The sequence below is a fragment of the Rattus norvegicus genome, chromosome 2 (genome assembly GCF_021556685.1).
Source record: "Rattus norvegicus strain SHRSP/BbbUtx chromosome 2, alternate assembly SHRSP_T2T, whole genome shotgun sequence".
NCBI classification, from domain to species: domain Eukaryota; kingdom Metazoa; phylum Chordata; class Mammalia; order Rodentia; family Muridae; genus Rattus; species Rattus norvegicus.
Window position 1 is genome coordinate 174,089,218 of NC_141535.1, and position 6,142 is coordinate 174,095,359.

General features: G+C 44.3%; 1 pseudogene; it reads right to left on the reverse strand.

Moving 5' to 3' along the window:
• Window positions 1–378, reverse strand: LOC147996336 (large ribosomal subunit protein mL55 pseudogene; annotated as a pseudogene).
• Window positions 379–6,142: the final 5,764 nt, after the last annotated feature.

Sequence of the window (6,142 nt, forward strand, 5' to 3'; positions counted from 1 at the left end):
TTACTTCTTGGTCTTGGTCCAAAACCATTAGTATCATTCAGTGTCAAACCTGCCAATCATCTCTGGCTCTCCCTCCCTCTTCTACAGGAGCTGAATCTCACTTTTCAGAAGCTGGTCCAGCGCTCTTTTACAGATAGGTCTAGGGCCATCGCTAGCATGTGTCATGGCTCCTGATATTGGATATGGATAGTGGAGCCATCCTGCTTGACCAACAGCCCAGGGTAGAGGCGAGCATAGACCTGATTGGGTAGTCAAGTGAGTGAAACCCTGCTGTTGTCAGCTTTCCAGGAGGGTGTGTGCAGGTGTCAGCATGCCCCCGGGGAGGCTGCCCTGCACAGCACAACGCTTTGGCGATACAAGCAGGCAGCCCAGAAACATTGTTCTTCCTATGACCTGTGTTGACACAAGGACACTTTAACGTTGGAGTGACCTCCTAGACCCACAGTGCAGAACTTTACTCAATAGGTAGGAAACTCAGGCCAGACTACACAGGGCCACACAGAAAAGCCCTCCCTGTAGAGGAGGCTTCTCCATCATGACCCAGATCTCCCTCTTAGCTTCTACTTTTGATATCAGTAGACGAGTAGCTGTCAGGAAACTAGAAAGGGGCCCACGAGAAAAGAAGTCTTTCTGGGAAAGGGGTAGGGAGATAACAGGACACACATGATATGAAGGTGAAGGTGGGAGTCCTGGGGATGGAAGGGTTAAAGCAGGGGTGGTGGGAGTGAGATGAGGACAGAGGAGTCAACTAGAGCCAAGAAAATGACCTAAGAGGCCTGCTACTTTGCATGCTAGCAAGCAGCAGCAGCAGCAAGGAGCAAGCCTCCGACCTCATGAGCTTTGCTTTTTTTTTTTTAATTAAACCAGTTTATCATTTGATTGTTTGTTTCTGTTGCTTGGATATTCCTTTTCTAGAAAGATCAGCAAAGATATATTTTTTTTCTTCTGGTGTCCTTAAAGGATGGAATCAGAAGAAAGGCAGTCCTGTCTCCATTTAAGTAATCCATACCCCGGAAGACAGTTGGATCCATGTTAGAATAGCCGGGTGGCGGAAACGGCATGGAAATAAGGAAAAGTAAGTCAATAAGCATGAGTATGTGTCGGAGAGCCTCTCAGTGGAGCACTTTGGGAAATGGACAGGATTCTGACATGAAGAGGTGGGGGTGGGGGGTTGGGGAGGTAGGGGGAGGAATGGACAGAGAGACACAGACAGAGAGGAGAGACACAGAGAAAGAGAGAGAGAGAGAGAGAGAGAGAGAGGGAGGGAGGGAGGAGGAGGAGGAGAAGGAGGAAGCAAAGGGGAGAGGAAGAGGAAGAGGAAGAAGAGGAGGAAGAGGAGGGGGAGGAGGAGGAAGAAAACACACACAGACCACTTTGTGGAGGGCCTGCATTGTTGGAGGTAGTCCTGGGGTACATGGTTGAAAGCACTGCATATTCTCACAGATTCTTCTGTGTGCTTTACATGCTGGGAAGGTTTTTACTGGATGAACAGAAGATGTATGAGAGAGAATGTCACCAAAGTCAGGAGAAGGCCTGAGTGTACAGAACACTATGCTATCTCAGTCTCTCTATTCCCTCTCCTTACAAACAAGGTTGTATAGCCCGGCAGAGGTGGCTCAGGACTTTAATCCCAGCACTCGGGAGGCAGAGGCAGGTGGACCTCTGTGAGTTTAGGGACAGCCTGTTCTATGGAGAGAGTTTTAGGACAGCTAGAACTACACAGAGAAACCCTGTCCCGAAAAATCAAACAACAGCCGATAACAACAAAAACACCAAGGCTGTACAGTGAAAAGACTCTTCAAAGTTGTTTGGTTCCAATATCCTACTTTTCTAATGCACTGCCCATCTTAATGAGTTCTAGTTTAGGCAAAGAAAGTGTAGCTTTTTGTTGGGGGTTGGGGGATGTCGGTGAGTTTGGTTGTATATTTCTCTGGAAGAGCGCTAAACATAATCTTAAAAATGCTATTTGATGTAGTAGAATTACAAAGAGGATGAAAGGCTAACCCAGTTCAGGGTGCCACTTTTATAACTTGCTCCAAGTAGCTGCTATCCTGGGCTAAAGAGACATTCCCTTAGATATTCCTGGTTTTCAAGCTTTTTCTATAGCCTTCAGTTTCTAAAAACAGACAAAATAAGAAACTTCTCCTGGGAGGAAACATTTGGAAAACAAAAACCACAGGAGTTTGAAAGGGAAATTGTTAGCATTTTGTCTAGGCTCTGCCCCATAGTTACCTGGCAACCTTCCTGCTCTTGCTCTGTCCTTCTAGTCCCTTCCCCCTCTCTCTCCATGTGCTCATGGCTAGCACATCTACTTCTCCTCTATATTCTCTCTCTCTCTCTCTCTCTCTCTCTCTCTCTCTCTCTCTGTGTGTGTGTGTGTGTGTCTGTCTGTCTGTCTGTCTCTGTCTCTCTGTCTCTGTCTCTGCCTCTCTCTCTTTCTGCCTTTCTCTGTCTCTACTACTCTCTCAACTCCTCTCCCCATGCAAACTCTATTCTGTACTATACCTTCCTGTGACTGGTCCCTCAGGGGAAAGAGATGCCTCAGAATGGACCCACCGAGGCACCCCACTTTCCCAACACTTGACTGCACATCCACCAAACATATTCTTTTTTCTCTTTATTTTTATAAAACACAACAGAATTCTTGTCCACAAAAAAGAAATTAAAAAATCTGAGCTGTCTTCTGCCATTTAGTTGTGTGTGTGTGTGTGTGTGTGTGTGTGTGTGTGTGTGTGTATTGAGTTTTCTGAGCATTTATTAGAAACGAAAATGAATCAGGAGAGCTAAGTATATAGAACTTGGATTCCCTGGGGAAAATGCCAGCCACACTAGCCAGGGAAGCAGTAGCTGCAGATTTTCACCTCTTCTTTCTCTCCTCCAAATCCATCCTGTCTCTCAGCAGGGCTGTAGCAGACCTCATCTTTGTCCCCATCTCCAGCTTGTTATGCCAATTTTCTCCGGCAACCTTCCTACCCAGCCATCCTGTTATTCCAGCCCCCAACTCCAGTAGGCATTCCCCAGGAACCTGCCAACCAAGCCTGCGAGCCAAGCAAAAAAGTCAACAAAGCAGTAAGCAAGCATCAGATCTTCACTCTCCCTCCTTCCCTCCATATCCAGCACACACACACACACACACACACACACACACACACACACCACACACACACCACACACACACACCACACACACACACACCACACACACACACACCACACACACACACCACACACACACACACCACACACACACACCACACACACACACCACACACACATATACACACACACACACATAACACACACACACACACACACACACACACACAGTCTCATCCCCAGCTCTGTGGCAGATCACCTGTTCAGGCCTCTCCTCACACTCTGCCCCCATTCCCAGGGGACTAAACAGATCCTGGTATCTGGACTCCCCTGAGGTCCTCCTTCTAGTCCATCCTCATTTCCAAGTGTCAGCTCTCAATACTTAGAAACACATGTTACCCAGAACCCCCAGGGGCCAAACCTATTACCATCCCAGAAGAACTCTCCACCAGAAAATGAAGAACCACCACACTGTCTGATGAAGCAGGAAGGGTATCAGAAACCAAGAACAAAACACCCACCCAACAAAGACAATCAACACCTAGAATTTGAATTTTCCAAATCCCTAGATGCCAGAAGGAAAAACAACAGTCAGGACACCGAAGCTCAGTAAATCTACCATGATAGGCCTTGAGAGTTACACATAGCTGAAGCTTAAAAAACAAACAAACAAACAAACAAACAAACCTCTAAAACTGTCTATGGATTGATAGAGTTCCTGGGATCTTACAGAAGAAATGAATAAATCCCCTGAAGAAATTGATGAAAATACAAACAAGAAGTGGAAGGAAATGAATAAAACAGTTCAAGACCTGAAGGTAGAAACAGAGTCAATAAAGAAAACCCAGATTGAGGAAAATCTGGAAATGAAAGTGTTGGCAAGCCTTGCCAACAGAATGTAAGTGACAGAAGAGAGAATCTCAGGCATCGAAGACAAGAGAGAAGAAATGGATACCCCATGCCAAAGAAAATATTAAATCTAAAAATATCATGGCAAAAACATCCAGGAAATCTGGGACACTTGAAAAGACCAAATCTAAGAATAATAGGAACAGAGGATGGAGAAGAAATCCAGGTCAAAAATACTTTCAACAAAAATTACAGGAAAAAAATTCCTAACTTAAAGAAGGAGAAGCCTATCAAGGTACAAGAAACATACAGAATTCCAAATAGAATGGATCAGAAAAGAAATTCCCCTTGGCGCACAGTAATCAAAACACTAAATGTAATGAACAAAGAAATAATATTAAAAGCTGCAAAGGAAAAAGACCTATTGTCATATAAAGGCAGACCTATTAGAATAACAAATAACTTCTCAACAGAGACTCTAAAATCCAGAAGGTCATGGATAGATATTCTACAGACTCTAACAGACCACACAATGGCAACTCAGACTACTATACCCAGCAAAACTTTCACACCCAATAAATGGAGAAAACAAGAAATTACATGATAATACCAAGTTTAATCAATATCTCTCTACAAATGCAGTCCAACAGAAAGTGCTATAAAGAAAAACGTTAACCTAAAGAGTTAACCACATTCAAGAAAATATAAGAAATAAATAATCCCAGATCAGAAAATCAGAAGAGAGGAAACACACACACACACACACACACACACACACACACACACTACTGCTGCTGCTGCTGCTGCTGCTGCCACTGCCACTGCCACTGCCACTGCCACTGCCACTGCCACTACCACTACCACTACCACCACTATAACAACAAAACAATAGAAATCAACAAATACTGCTCATTGGTATCTTTCAACATTAATGGTCTCGATTTCCCAATAAAAACACAAAGACTAACAGATTAGATTCAAAATAGGATCCATTCTTCTGCATCCAAAAAAAAAAACACACATCAACATCAAGAATGGATATCATCTTAGGGTAAAAGGATCAAAAAAGACATTTCAAGCAAATGGATCTTAGAAGAAAACTGGTGTAACAATTTAATATTGGACAAGCTAGATTTTAAACAAAAGAGCCACCAAAAGGACATCGCAATTCTTAACATATGTGCACCAAATACAAGGCCCCCCAAGTTCATAAAAGAAGCACTATTACAGCTTAAATCACATATTAACTTTCATATACTCATAGTGGAAGACTTCAATACCCAACACTTGTCAACAGACAGGCCATCCAGACAAAAACTACACAGAGAAATAATAGAGTTATCTGACCTTATAAACCAGATGGACCCAACAGATATCTACAGAACATTTTATGCAAACACAAAAGAACACTTCTCACTACTTCATGGAATTTCCTCCAAAATAGAACACAAGTATCAACAGATACAAGAAAATTGAGAAAACACCCTGCATCCTATCTGACTACCAAAGATCAAAGCTGGACAACAATAATAACAGAGAAAACAGAAAGCTACAAATTCACAGATACTGGACAACTCACTACTGAATGAAAAATGGTCAAGTCAGAAATTAAGAAAGAAACTACCCTTCCCCTCTGAACCAGTGTCCTGAGCAGACCTTAGGCATTGACTCTGCACCCATTCCTACAACACCCAGAGGGAGCTCAACTCTCAGGTGCTCTGAAACACCCAGAATCACAGGAGAGGCCACATCTGCCCCAATACCTGCTCCAAAACACGAAATATATGTGTCCCCCAGGATCTAGGGACATAAGAACCCATGCCAAGACAGGGACATGGGTTCCTTCTGGTCTGAACTAGTACCCTGAACAGACCTTGGGCACTGGTTCTGCATGCAGTCCGACAACACCCAGAGGAAGTCTGACTCCCAGGGGCTCTAACACGTCCAGGATCAGAAGTGTTCTGAAACACCCAGGATCACAGGATCACAGAGGAAGCTCAACTCCCAGCAGATTGGACACAACCAGGAGCACTGGACTTCTGACACACTCAAGATCACAGTTGAGGCCACAGCATCTTTCCCAATACCCAGCGTAACTGGGACCCACACAAGAACCAGGGAAACCCAAACCCCATCAGCCAGAGGCACAGGTTCTTTCTAGCTTGCACCTGTGCCTGGAGGGAACCCAGGGCTCCGGC